This window comes from Aegilops tauschii, chromosome 2 (genome assembly GCF_002575655.3).
Source record: "Aegilops tauschii subsp. strangulata cultivar AL8/78 chromosome 2, Aet v6.0, whole genome shotgun sequence".
In the NCBI taxonomy this organism is placed as follows: Eukaryota; Viridiplantae; Streptophyta; class Magnoliopsida; order Poales; family Poaceae; genus Aegilops; species Aegilops tauschii.
In genome coordinates, this window is record NC_053036.3 from 57531709 (window position 1) to 57547919 (window position 16211).

Genomic DNA, 16211 nt, shown 5'->3' on the forward strand with positions numbered 1-16211 from the left:
ATTGTTGCTCTGTTTACATGAATAAAACCTTCTATGGTCATACACCCAATGTAAATGGTTTACTGAATCTTGATCGTAGTGAAACACATATTCATAATATTGATGTCAAAAGATGTAAAGTTGATAATGATAATGCAACATATTTGAGGTACTGCCGTTTAGGTCATATTAGTGTAAAGCGCATGAAGAAACTACATACGCATGGATTTTTGGAATCACTTGATCATGAAACATTTTATACTTGCGAACCATGCCTCATGGGCAAGATGACTAAAACTCTGTTCTCCGGAACAATGGAGCGGGCCAATGACTTATTGAAAATAATACATACCGATGTATGCATTCCGATGAGTGTTGAGGCTCGTGGCGGGTATCGTTATTTTTTGACCTTCACAGATGATTTGACCAGATATGGGTATATCTACTTAATGAAACACAAGTCTAAAACATTTGAAAAGTTCAAGGAATTTCAAAGTGAAGTGGAGAATCATCGTAACAAGAAAATAAAGTTTTCTACGATTTGATCGCGGAGGTGAATATTTGAGTTACGAGTTTGGCCTTCATTTAAAGAAATGTGGAATAGTTTCACAACTCACGCCACCTGGAACACCACAGCGTAATGGTGTGTCCGAACGTCGTAACCGTACTTTATTAGATATGGTGCGATCTATGATGTCTCTTACCGATTTACCACAATCGTTTTGGGGTTATGCATTAGAGACAGTTGCATTCACGTTAAATAGGGCACCATCTAAATCCGTTGAGACGACACCGTATGAACTATGGTTTGGCAAGAAACCTAAGATGTCGTTTCTAAAAGTTTGGGTTTGCGATGCTTATGTGAATAAGCTTCAGCCTGATAAGCTCGAACCCAAATCGGAGAAGTGCGTCTTCATAGGATACCCAAAACAAACTGTTGGGTACACCTTCTACCACAAATCCGAAGGCAAGATCTTTGTTGCTAAGAATGGATCCTTTCTAGAGAAGGAGTTTCTCTTGAAAAAGGTGAGTGGGGGGAAAGTAGAACATGATAAGGTAATTGTACCTTCTCTCGAATTGGAAAGTAGCTCATCACAGAAAACCGTTCCCGTGATGCCTAGACCAACTAGAGAGGAAGCTAATGATAATGATCATGAGACTTCAGATCAAGTTACTACTGAACCTCGTAGGTCAACCAGAGCGCGTTCCGCACCAGAGTGATACGGTAACCCTATTCTGGAAGTCATGTTACTAGACCATCATGAACCTACGAACTATGAGGTAGCGATGATGAGCCTAGATTCCGACAGATGGGTTGAGGCCATGAAATCTGAGATAGGATCCATGTATGAGAACAAAGTGTGGACTTTGGTGGACTTGCCCAATGATCGGCAAGCCATTGAGAATAAATGGATCATCAAGAGGAAGAAGGACGCTGATGGTAGTGTTATTATCTACAAAGCTCAACTTGTCGCAAAAGGTTTTCGACAAGTTCAAGGTGTTGACTACGATGAGATTTTCTCACTCGTAGCGATGCTTAAGTCTGTCGAATCATGTTAGCAATTGCCACATTTTATGAAATCTGGCAAATGGATACCAAAACTGCATTCCTTAATGGATTTATTAAAGAAGAGTTGTATATGATGCAACCAGAAGGTTTTGTCAATCCTAAAGGTGCTAACAAAATGTGCAAGCTCCAGCGATCCATCTATGGACTGGTGCAAGCATCTCGGAGATGGAATATACGCTTTGATGACTTGATCAAAGCATATAGTCTTATACAGACTTGCGGTGAAGCCTGTATTTACAAGAAAGTGAGTGGGAGCACTACAGCCTTTCTGATAAGTATATGTGAATGACATATTGTTGATCGGAAATGATGTAGAATTTTCTGGAAAGCATAAAGGAGTGTTTGAAAGGAGGTTTTCAAAGAAAGACCTCGGTGAAGCTGCTTACATATTGGGCATCAAGATCTATAGAGATAGATCAAGACGCTTGATAAAAATTTCGATGAGTACATACCTTGATAAGATTTTGAAGGAGTTCAAAATGGATCATTCAAAGAAGGAGTTCTTGCCTGAGTTGTAAGGTATGAAGTTGATTAAGACTCAAAACCTGACCACGGAAGAAGATAGAGAGAGAATGAAAGTCATTCCCTATGCCTCAGCCATAGGTTCTATAAAGTATGCCGTGCTGTATACCAGACCTATTGTGTACCTTACCATGAGTTTGGCAAGGGGGTACAATAGTGATCAAGGAGTAGATCACTGGACAGCGGTCAAAATTATCCTTAGGTACCTAAGAGGACTAAGCAAATGTTTCTCGGTTATGGAGGTGATAAAGAGTTCGTCATAAAGAGTTACGTCGATGCAAGCTTTGACACTGATCTAGATGACTCTAAGTCTCAATATAGATACGTATTGAATGTGGGAGCAATTAGCTAGAGTAGCTCCATGCAGAGCATTGCAAACATAGAAATTTGCAAAATAGATACAGATCTGAATGTGGCTGACCCGTTGACTAAATTTCTCTCACAAGCAAAACATGATCACACCTTAGTACTCTTTGGGTGTTAATCACATAGCGATGTGAACTAGATTATTGACTCTAGTAAACCCTTTGGGTGTTGGTCACATGGAGATGTGAACTATGGGTGTTAATCACATAAAGATGTGAACTATTGGTGTAAAATCACATGGCGATGTGAACTAGATTATTGACTCTAGGTCAAGTGGAGACTGAAGGAAATATGCCCTAGAAGCAATAATAAAGTTGTTATTTTATATTTCCTTATATCATGATAAATGCTTATTGTTCATGCTATAATTGTATTAACCTGAAACTTGATACATGTGTGGATACATAGACAAAACACCGTGTCCCTAGTAAGCCTCTACTAGACTAGCTCGTTAATCAAAGATGGTTAAGTTTCATAACCATAGACATGTGTTGTCATTTGACGAACGGGATCACATCATTAGGAGAATGATGTGATGGACAAGACCCATCCGTTAGCTTAGCATAATGATCGTTAAGTTTTATTGCTATTGCTTTCTTCATGGCATATACATATTCCTTTGACTATGAAGTTATGCAACTCCCGGATACCAGAGGAATACCTTGTGTGCTATCAAACGTCACAACGTAACTAGGTGATTATAAAGATGCTCTACAGGTATCTCCGAAGGTGTTTGTTGGGTTGGCATAGATCGAGATTAGGATTTGTCACTCCGAGTATCGGAGAGGTATCTCTGGGCCCTCTCGGTAATGCACATCATAATAAGCCTTGCAAGCAATGTGACTAATGAGTTAGTTGTAGGATGATGTATTACGGAACGAGTAAAGAGACTTGCCAGTAACGAGATTGAACTAGGTATGAAGATACCGACGATCGAATCTCGGGCAAGTAACATACCGATGACAAAGGAAATAACGTATGTTGTCATAATCATTTGACCGATAAAGATCTTCATAGAATATGTAGGAGCCAATATGAGCATACAGGTTCGCTATTGGTTATTGACCGAAGAGGTGTCTTGGTCATGTCTACATAGTTCTCGAACCAGTAGGTTCCGCACGCTTAACGTTCGATGACGATTTTGTAGTATATGAGTTATGTGATTTGGTGACCGAATGTTGTTCGGAGTCCCGGATGAGATCACGGACATGACGAGGAGTCTCAAAATGGTCGAGAGGTAAATATTGATATATAGGACGATAGTATTCAGACACCGGAAGTGTTCCGGAGGGTACCGGGTACATATTGGGTCACCGGAAGGGGTTCCGGGCACCCCGACAAAAGATATGGGCCTTATGGGCCAGGAGGGTAAACTAAAGGAAATATGCCCTAGAGGCAATAATAAAAGTTGTTATTTATATTTCCTTATATCATGATAAATTTTTATTATTATTCATGCTAGAATTGTATTAACCGGAAACTTGATACATGTGTGAATACATAGACAAAACAAAGTGTCCCTAGTATGCCTCTACTTGACTAGCTTGTTAATCAAAGATGGTTATGTTTCGTAACCATAGACATGTGTTGTCATTTGATGAACGGGATCACATCATTAGGAGAATGATGTGATGGACAAGACCCATCCGTTAGCTTAGCGTAATGATCGTTTAGTTTTATTACTATTGCTTTCTTCATGACTTATACATGTTCCTCTGACTATGAGATTATACAACTCCCGAATACCGGAGGAACACCTTGTGTGCTATAAAACGTCACAACATAATTGGGTGATTATAAAGATGCTCTACAGGTGTCTCCGAAGGTGTTTGTTGGCTTGGCATAGATCAAGATTAGGATTTGTCACTCCGTGTATCGGAGAGGTATCTCTGGGCCCTCTCGGTAATGCACATCACTATAAGCCTTGCAAGCAATGTGACTAATGATTTAGTTGTGGGATGATGCATTATGGAACGACTAAAGAGACTTGCCGATAATGAGATTGAACTAGGTATGAAGATACCGACGATCGAATCTCGGGCAAGTAACATCCCGATGACAAAGGGAACAACGTATGTTGTTATGCGGTTTGACCGATAAAGATCTTCGTAGAATATGTAGGAGCCAATATGAGCATCCAGGTTCCGCTATTGGTTATTGACCGGAGATGTGTCTCGGTCATGTGTACATAGTTCTCGAACCCATAGGGTCCGCACGCTTAACATTCGACGATGATTTGCATTATGAGTTATTTGATTTGATGACCGAAGTTTGTTCGGAGTCCCAGATGAGATCACAGACATGACGAGGAGTCTCGAAATGGTCGAGAGGTAAAGATTCATATATTGGAAGGTTGCATTTGAACATTGGAATGGTTCCAGGATGTTCGGGCATTTTTTCAGAGTACCGGGAGGTTACCGGAACCCCCTGGGGAAGTTAATGGGCCTTAGTGGGCTTTAGTGGAGAGAGGGAAGAAGGGCCATGAGGTGGCGCGCGCCTCCCCCTACCAAAACCAAATTGGGCTATGGTGGGGGCACCCCCCCCCCCCTCCTTCCTTCTCCTTCTCCCCTCCTTCCTTTCCCTCTGGTGAAGAAAGGAAAAGGGGGGCCGAATGCTACTTGGACTAGGAGTCCAAGTAGGACTCCCCCTTGGCGGGCCCAACCTGGCCGGCCTCCTCTCTCCCTCCCTCCTTTATATACATGGCCAGGGGGCACCCCAATAGCACAACAGACAATTTCTTAGTCATGTGCGGTGCCCCTCTCCACAGATTAACACCTCGGTCATATCGTCATAGTGCTTAGGCGAAGCCCTGCGCCGGTAACTTCATTAGCACCGTCACCACGCCGTCGTGTTGGCGGAACTCTCCCTCGCACTCAACTGGATCAAGAGCTCGAGGGACCTCATCGTGCTAAACGTGTGCTGAACACGGAGGTGACGTACGTTCGGTACTTGGATCGGTTGGATCATGAATACGTTCGACTACATCAACCGCGTTACTAAATGCTTCCGCTTTCGGTCTACGAGGGTATGTGGACACACTCTCCCCGCTTGTTACTATGCTCCTCCTAGATAGATCTTGCGTGATCGTAGGAAATTTTTTGAATTACTACGTTCCCCAACAGTGGCATTCGATCCAGGTCTATGCGTAGATGTTATATGCACGAGTAGAACACAATGAGTTGTGGGCGATAATAGTCATACTGCTTACTACCAACGTCGTACTTTGATTCGGCGGTATTGTTGGATGAAGTGGCCCGGACCGACATTACATGACCGCGTTCATGAGACTGGTTCTACTGACATGCTTCGCACACAGGAGGCTAGCGGGTGTGTGTTTCTCCAACTTTAGTTGAATCGAGTTTGACTACAGCCGGTCCTTGTTGAAGGTTAAAACAGCACACTTGACAAAAAATTGTTGTGGTTTCGATGAGTAGGTAAGAACGGTTCTTGCTAGAAGCCCGTAGCAGCCACGTAAAACTTGCAACAACAAAGTAGAGGACGTCTAACTTGTTTTTGCAGGGCATGTTTGTTGGGGATCGTAGTAATTCAAAAATAATTCCTACGATCACGCAAGATCTATCTAGGATATGCATAGCAACGAGACGTGGAGAGTGTGTCCACGTACCCTTGTAGACCGAAAGCGGAAGCATTTAGTAATGCGGTTGATGTAGTCGAACGTCTTCTCGATCCAACCGATCCAAGTACCAAACGTACGGCACCTCCGTGTTCAGCACACGTTCATCTCGATGACGTCCCTTGAACTCTTGATCCTGTTGAGGACGAGGGAGAGTTCCGTCAGCACGACGGCGTGGCAACGGTGATGATGAAGTTACAGGCGCAGGGCTTCGCCTAAGCACTACGACGATATGACCGAGGTGTGTAACTGTGGAGGGGGGCACCACACACGGCTAAGAGAAACTTTTGTGTGTCTTTGGGGTGCCCCCCTCCCCCGTATATAAAGGAGGGAGGAGGCAGGCCTAGGAGGGGCGCGCCTATAGGGGGAGTCCAAATAGGATTCCCAATCCTTGTTGGAGTCCCCTTCCTTTTCCAAGAGGTGGAGAGAGGGAAGGAGGAGGAGAGGGAGAAGGAAAGAGGGGGGCGCAGCCCCCTCCTAGTCCAATTCGGACCAGCCAATGGGGGGCACGCTGCCTCCCCTTGTGGCCCTTCTCTCCTTTCCACTAAACCCAATAAGGCCCAATACTTCCCCCGGTGAATTCCCGTAACACCCTGGTTCTCCGAAAAATACCCGAATCACTCGGAACTATTCCGATATCCGAATATAGCCTTCCAATATATGAATCTTTACCTCTCGACCATTTTGAGACTCCTCATCATGTCCATGATCTCATCCGGGACTCCGAACAAACTTCGGTCATCAAATGACATAACTCATAATACAAATCGTCATCGAACGTTAAGCGTGCGGACCCTACGGGTTTCAGAACTATGTAGACATGACCGAGACACATATCCGGTCAATAACCAATAGCGGAACCTGGATGCTCATATTGGCTCCTACATATTCTATGAAGATCTTTATCGGTCAAACCGCATAACAATATACGTTGTACCCTTTGTCATCGGTATGTTACTTTCCCGAGATTCGATCATTGGTATCCTCATACCTAGTTCAATCTCGTTACCGGCAAGTCTCTTTACTCGTTCTGTAATGCATCATCCCGCAACTAACTCATTAGTCACATTGCTTGCAAGGCTTATAGTGATGTGCATTACCGAGAGGGCCCAGAGATACCTCTACGATACACGGAGTGACAAATCCTAATCTCGATCTATGCCAACTCAACAAACACCTTCGGAGACACCTGTAGAGCATCTTTATAATCACCCAGTTACGTTGTGACGTTTGATAGCACACAAGGTGTTCCTCCGGTATTCGGGAGTGACATAATCTCATAGTCAGAGGAACATGTATAAGTCATGAAGAAAGCAATAGCAATAAAACTAAACGATCATAATGCTAAGCTAACGGATGGGTCTTGTCCATCACATAATTCTCTAATGATGTGATACCGTTCATCAAATGACAACACATGTCTATGGTCAGGAAACATAACCATCTTTGATAAACAAGCTAGTCAAGTAGAGGCATACTAGGGACACTCTGTTTGTCTATGTATTCACACATGTACTAAGTTTCCGGTTAGTACAATTCGAGCATGAATAATAAACATTCATCATGATATAAGGAAATATAAATAAAAACTTTATTATTTCCTCTAGGGCATATTTCCTTCAGTCTCCCACTTGCATTAGAGTCAATAATCTAGTTCACATCGTCATGTGATTTAACACCAATAGTTCACATCTTTATGTGATTAGTACACATCGCCATGTGACTAACACCAAAAGGGTTTACTAGAGTCAATAATCTAGTTCACATCGCTATGTGATTAACACCCAAAGAGTACTAATGTGTGATCATGTTTTGCTTGTGAGAGAACTTTAGTCAATGGGTCTGTCACATTCAGAGCCGTATGTATTTTTGCAAATTTTCTATGTCTACAATGCTCTGCATAGAGCTACTCGAGCTAATTGCTCCCACTTTCAATATGTATCCAGATTTTGACTCAGAGTCATGCGGATCGGTGTAAAAAGCTTGCATCGATGTAACTCTCTACGACGAATCCCTTTATCACCTCCATAACCGAGAAATATTTCCTTAGTCCTCTTAGGTAACTAAGGATAACTTTGACCGCTGTCCAGTGATCCACTCCTGGATCACTATCGTACCCCCTTGCCAAACTCATGGCAAGGTACCCAATAGGTCTGGTACACAGTATAGCATACTTTATAGAACCTATGGCTGAGGCATAGGGAATGACTTTCATTTTCTATTTTCTGCCGTGGTCGGGTTTTGAGTCTTACTCAACTTTACACCTTGCAATACAGGCAAGAACTCCTTCTTTGACTGTTCCATTTTTGAACTACTTCAAAATCTTGTCAAGGTATGTACTCATTGAAAAATCTTATCAAGCGTCTTGATCTATCTCTATAGATCTTGATGCCCAATATGTAAGCAGCTTCACTGAAGTCTTTCTTTGAAAAGACTCCTTTCAAATACTTCTTTATGCATTCCAGAAAATTCTACATCATTTCTGATCGACAATATGTCATTCACATATACTTATCAGAAAGGCTGTAGTGCTCCCACTCACTTTCTTGTAAATACAGGCTTCACTGCAAGTCTGTATAAAACTACATGCTTTGATCAACTCATCAAAGTGTATATTCCAACTCTGAGATGCTTTCACCAGTCCATAGATGGATTGCTGGAGCTTGCAGATTTTATTAGCACCTTTAGGATCGACAAAACCTTCTGGTTGCATCATATACAACTCTTCTTTAAGAAATCCCTTAAGGAATGCAGTTTTGACATCCATTTGCCAGATTTCATAAATTGTGGCAATTGCTAACATGATTCAGACAGACTTAAGCATTGCTATGAGTGAGAAAATCTCATCGTAGTCAACACCTTGAACTTGTCAAAAACCTTTTTCAACAAGTCTAGCTTTGTAGATAGTAACACTACTATCAGCGTCCATCTTCCTCTTGAAGATCCATTTATTCTCTATGACATGCCAATCATCGGGCAAGTCAACTAAAGTCCATACTTTGTTCTTGTACATGGATCCTATCTCAGATTACATGGCCTCAAGCCATTTCGCAAAATCTGGGCTCATCATCGCTTCCTCCTAGTTCGTAGGTTTGCCATGGTGTAGTAACATGTCAGGACCTCGATCCTAAGTCACACCGATCTAGCATGTAACACATCATATCATTATGCGGCCTCACGCACGGTATTCCCACGGGTGCCGCCTTACCTGGCCCAGGACCGTTTGCGCCTTTTGGCTCACGTATATGATAGTGTCTCTAGCATCCATATGACAGAGAACCCGGGCCGACATGACTAGTCGTAAACCCAAAGTGGCACTAACTTACAGGGACAGCCATACATGACCCAGCAATGAACGTGTCGGTCATCAGCGAATGAATCCGAGCTGTAGCAGCTGGGCTAACAGGACTCCGGAGAATCCGGGCTGTAGCAGGCTAACAGGACTCTGGTAGACACCCGTGACATTTCCCCGAAGGGACAGACACAGGAACGAGGAAGGACACATGCCGGCCAGCCTAAGTGTTTCGGAGCAGTAGCAAGCTACCATGGCTCAGTGGAAGCACTAGGAGACATTTCCCCATAAGAGAGGCTACCAAGAATAAACAACTAGGTTGTCGGATCCCACACATACCAAGCATTTCAATAACATACACACAATATGCTCGATATGTGCAAATACAACATGGCATCACAGAAAAAACTCTATGACTCAAAGTATTTATTCATTAGGCTCCGAGGAGCCAGATATTACAATCATGGATCTGATGACCCAGCATTCAAGTCATACAAGCAACAAGCACATGCGGAAGCTTAACATGTCTGAATACAGACAACTACAAATGAAAAGGGCTGAGAAGCCTGACTATCTACAAGACCCTCCAGAGGGCACAAGATCGTAGCTGAGGTAACAAGCTAAACGTCGAAGTCCACGCGGAACTACTAGTGAGACTGAAGTCTCTCTGCAAAAACATAAATTAAGCAAACGTGAGTACAAATGTACCTAGCAAGACTTACATTAGAACTATCTACATATGCATCAGTATCAACAAAGGGATGGTGGAGTTTAAGTACGGCAAGCCAGCTTTGACTCAGTGGCTATCCTGAACTACGATTGCAAGTAACTCTTTTGAGGTGGCGCACACGAGTCCACATATTCACCATATCAGTACACCACTATGGATCCGCTCCCGTCTCCCTACGAGAACGCCATCCATAGCACTCACGCTTATCTTGCGCCTTTGAGAGTATCCACTTTCACTTGTCTATGAACTGTATAGGCAACCCAGAGGTCCTTTACCGCGGACACGGCTATTCGAATAGATCATTTATAACCCTGCAGGGGTGTACTTCTTCACACATGTTTCCACCACTTAGCGTCTGCACATGACATGTGCTCGGCAGACTTCAAGCGAAAGCCGACGTGGGTGTAGACCATGACCTGACTAACCACACAAGTCCCTAGTCGAGGTTTATCGCCTATTCAGGTTCCGTCCGAACGGAGTCCGGCCGAGGTTTCCACTTACGGCCCCGAACGATGTGTGCAGGATTCCCGAGGCACCAAACGGGCGTCCCGGTACACCGTGCCACGTGCCTACGACATCACAGCCCACCCCTCGGGTCAGCGCTGCGCACGGCCTCCAGCATACTACAAACACCAGAAACTACTTGCAACTCCTGGACAGAGGACAAGGGGGGTTAATAAGTCGAGCGGGGTCATATTTCAGGGCCAAACGTGTGGTAGTAGCTGTTCATGGATCACAAACACAGAACTCAGTTCCTGAGGACAGTTTCAATGAGACAACCCACCATGTACTCCTACATGGCCTCTCACCGCTACCTTTACCAAATCGTGTTCACACACTTAGCTCACACACAGTAGGACATGTTCATCACCATTCCAATTCATCCCCGATGAATCAGACCTGACTTAACTCTAAGCAGTAGCAGGCATGACAAACAAGCATGAATGAGTAGGCACATCAGGGCTCAAACAAGTCCTACTCATGCTAGTGGGTTTCATCTACTTACTGTGGCAATGACAGGTCATGCAGAGGAAAAGGGGTTCAACTACCGCAGCATGTAACAGGTGAATCGTTGTTGTCCTAATGCAGTAAAAGAGAGCAGAAGCGAGAGAGTGGGATTGTATCGGAATGAACAAGGGGGTTTTGCTTGCTTGGCACTTTTGAAGATAGTATAGCTCTTCATCGGAGTCATCGAACTCATCGTCGAAACTACGTCCACTAAGAGGGGACAAATACCAGCAAACAGAGAAAGAACACAATCAATGCAATGCAACAATATGATGCATGATCATGACATGGCAATATGCTGTGGTTTGAGCTAATGCAACTAGCAACAATTTAAATGAAGTTGGTTTGAATCCAAGATTCAAATTCAAACTCCATATGTAATTATTCATATGCCATTTAATTGGTTTGGCCTGATCAGTAGGTATAAGTTGTTCAAACATGCATGAAAGTGCCATAAACAGATTCTTTGGATTTTTCTGATAATTTTTCATATATAAATTATCTTATTTGGAGTTACAGATTAATTTCTATGATTTTTAGAAGTTTGCACTATTTTCTGGAATTTCCTGAATAAGAATAAATCCAGAAAATGTATTACTATGTCATCATTGCGTCAGCATGGCGTCAGCAGGTCAACTGGGGCGGTCCAGGTCAAACCTAACCAATGGGGCCTACTGGTCAGTGACTCGGGGCTGGTTAGGTCGCTGACATGTGGGCCCAGTCAATGGCCACGTTAGCATGGTCAAAGCTGACGCGTGGGCCTACCGTGGTTAGTTAAATCTAAACAGAAACTAACCCAGTTTAATTAGATGGTGGGGCCCGTCGGTCAGTGTCACTAGGAGGTTAACTAGCAGAACTGTTAGCGGCTAATAACGTTGCCACATCAGCACCGGGGTTTCGTCGGCGACGACCACGGCCGACGGTGGAGTTGCACCATGCGCTTGCTACAGAGCACCATTCGATGCGCGGTTTGCTCCTACGGGTTCCTGGGAGTGAGGAGCATCCAAAGCAACAAGCGGCAGCAGCTGGGGTGGCCGGAGCTGACGGCGGCGAGCTCTTTTGCGGCCGCCGGAGTTCGGGCATCGACGGGTTAGGCACTACGGCGCGTTTCGAGACGAACTGGTGGGTTCTGCGGCTTCCCGAGGAAGCGTTGAGCACGCCTACGTGATCTGGTGCGACGTGCGGGTGTTGTAACCGCGGCGGCGACATGGCCGACGGCGGGGAGCGCTCGGCTCCGGTGGCTGATGCGGCTAGAGAGCGAAATAGGCGACTGGGCATGGGGGAAACGGTACAGCGTCTCACCACGGTTCTTCCGGTGCTTCTGGCGAGGCAGGGGAGGCACGGGGTCCGGCAAAACGACGGCGGGGATCTCCGGCAACCGAGGTCGGAAACGGCGGCGTTGGTGAGGCTTCAGAACGTCCGGCGTTGCGTAGCTCAGCGAGGAGGTCAAGGACGACGCGGCGGAGCTTCTGGACTCATCGGCAAGGCGAGGGGTGGTCGGTGGCCGTGGTGGCAGCGAACGGTGGCGACGGGCGCGCTCGGGTGTGGCGAAGGAGAGAGCAGAGGAGGGGGAGGAGCACGGGGGAGAGTGAGAGAGGTCCATGGGGGGGTGTGGCGTCGCTAGGGAGCTCCAGGGGGTCGAGGGGGCATGCAGGCAGGGTGGAGGTGGCCGGCGTGTGGCTGCGCGCGCCGGGCACGCGCCCTTGCCTACTGGTGCAAGGAGGAAGGCGACAGAGGGGGCTGCGGTGGTGGACTGGGCCAGTTGGCTGGGCCTCCAGCTGGGCCGGCCAGGTGGGCTGCACAGGTGAGGCCAGGTAAAACTCTCTCTCTCTCTTTTAGTTCCTATTTTCTATTTCTTCTGTAGCTTCAGGGCTTTATTAAAAATACCAAAACAATCTCAAAATTCATGAAACTGCTCAAGGCTACTGTTTGGAATATTTCCAACAGTAAACATTTTAGTTCATGAATATTTGGACATTTAAAATATTATATAGTATAAATGCCCAAATGCAAATAGCATATGATTTAATTCAGTGACCCAATGCTGTCCAAGAAAAATGTGAACCATTTTTGTCAGAGGTTCTAGACCAAGGCAAAGATGATGAACATTTTTGAAGGGCATTTCAGGTTCATTGAAAAAGTATTTTAGTGACCCTAGTTGGATTAAGTGGTGCTGGGGGTTTCTGCCATCCCCATTTCAACTTTAATTGAAATTTAAACATGATGCAACACAAGATGCTAGCACTAAGCATTACTAGAACTAGGGATGTGACATAACATGGCTTCTGGAACAGGATTACCATACCACTCTGGTGCGGAACGTACTCTAGTTGACCTACGAGGTTTGGTAGTAACTTGATCCGAAGTTTCATGATCATCATCATTAACTTCCTCACTAATTGGTGTAGGCATCACTGGAACTGATTTCTGTGATGAACTACTTTACAATTCGGGAGAAGGTACAATTACCTCATCAAGTTCTACTTTCCTCCCACTCACTTCTTTCGAGAGAAAATCCTTCTCTAGAAAGGATCCATTGTTAGCAACGAATATCTTGCCTTTGGATCTGTGATAGAAGGTGTACCCAACAGTCTCCTTTGGGTATCCTATGAAGACACATTTCTCCGATTTGGGTTCGAGCTTATCAGATTGAAGCTTTTCAAATAAGCATCGCAGGCCCAAACTTTAAGAAACAACAGCTTAGGTTTCTTGCCAAACCACAGTTCATACGGTGTCATCTCAACGGATTTAGATGGTGCCCTATTTAACGTGAATGCAGCTATCTCTAATGCATAACCCTAAAACGATAGTGGTAAATCGGTAAGAGACATCATAGATTGCACCATATCTAATAAAGAACGGTTACGACGTTCGGACACACCATTACGCTGTGGTGTTCCAGGTGGTGTGACTTGCGAAACTATTCCACGTTGTTTCAAATGAAGACCAAACTCGTAACTCAAATATTCACCTCCACGATCAGATCGTAGAAACTTTATTTTCTTGTTACGATGATTTTCCACTTCACTCTAAAATTCTTTGAAGTTTTCAAATGTTTCAGACTTATGTTTCATCAAGTTGATATACCCATATCTGCTCAAATCATCTGTGAAGGTCAGAAAATAATGATACCCGCCGCGAGCCTCAACACTCATCGGACCACATACATCAGTATGTATCATTTCTAACAAGTCAGTTGCTCGCTCCATAGTTCCGGAGAACGGGGTCTTAGTCGTCTTGCCCATGAGGCATGGTTCACAAGCATCAAATGATTCATAATCAAGTGATTCCAAAAATCCATCCACATGGAGTTTCTTCATGCGCTTTACACCAGTATGATCTAAACGGCAGTGCCACAAATATGTTGCACTATCATTATCAACTTTGCATCTTTTGGCATCAATATTATGAATACGTGTATCATTACGATTGAGATTCAATAAACCATTTATATCAAGTGTATGACCATAGAAGGTTTTATTCATGTAAACAGAACAACAATTATTCTTTGACTTAAATGAATAATCATATTGCAATAAACATGATCCAATCATATTCATACTCAACGCAAACACCAAATAACATTTATTTTGGTCCAACACTAATCTCGAAAGTATAGGGAGTGTACGATGATGATCATATCAATCTTGGAACCACTTCCAACACACATCGTCACTTCATTCTTAACTAGTCTATGTTTATTATACAACTCCCGTTTCGAGTTACTAATCTTAGCAACTGAACCGGTATCAAATACACTGGGGTTACTATGAACACTAGTAAGTACACATCAATAATATGTATATCAAATATACCTTTGTTCATTTTGCCATCCTTCTGATCCGGCAAGTATTTGGGGTAGTTCGGCTTCCAGTGACCATTCCCTTTGTAGTAGAAGCACTCAATTTCAGGCTTAGGTTCAGCTTTGGGCTTCTTCACGGGAGTGGCTACTTGCTTGACATTCTTCTTTAAATTCCCTTTCTTTCCTTCTGCCCATTTCTTGAAACTAGTGGTCTTGTAAACCATCAACACTTGATGCTCTTTCTTGATTTCTACCTTCGTCGAATTCAACATCGCGAATAGCTCAAGAATCATTTTTTGTCATCCCTTGCATATTATAGTTCATCACGAAGTTCTAGTAACTTGGTGATAGTGACTAGAGAACTCTGTCAATCACTATCTTATCTGGAAGATTAACTCCCACTTGATTCAAGTGATTGTAGTACCCAGACATTCTGAGCACATGCTCACTAGTTGAGCTATTCTCCTCCATCTTGTAGGCAAAGTACTGTCAGAGGTCTCATACCTCTCGACACGGGCATGAGTCTGAAATACTAATTTCATCTCTTGGAGCATCTCATATGCTCTGTGGCATTCAAAATGTTTTTGAAGTCCCGGTTCTAAGTCGTAAAGCATGGTGCACTTAAACTATCAAGTAGTTATCATACCGAGCTTTGTCAAACGTTCATAACGTCTGCATCTGCTCCTGCAATAGGTCTGTCACCAAGCGGTGCATCAAGGAAGTAATTATTCTGTGCAGCAATGAGGATAATCCTCACATCATGGACCAAGTCCGTATCATTGCTACTATCATCTTTCAACTTATTTTCTCTAGGAACATATCAAAAATTAAACGGGGAGCTATACGCAAGCTATTGATCTACAACATAGATATGCAAAAACTATCAGGTACTAAACATGATAAATTAAAGTTCAATTAATCATATTACTTAAGAACAACCACTTAGATAGACATCCCTCTAGTCATCTAAATGATCACGTGATCCAAATCAACTAAACCATGTCCGATCATCACGTGAGATGGAGCAGTTTTCAGTGGTGAACATCTCTATGTTGATCATATCTTCTATATGATTAGCGCTCGACCTTTCGGTCTCTAGTGTTCCGAGGCCATATCTGCATATGCTAGGCTCGTCAAGTTTAACCCGAGTATGATGCGTGTGCAAAACTGGCTTGCACCCATTGTATGTGAACGTAGAGCTTATCACACCCGATCATCACGTGGTGTCTCGGCACGACGAACTGTAGCAACGGTGCATACTCAGGGAGAACACTTATACCTTGAAATTTAGTGAGGGATCATCTTATA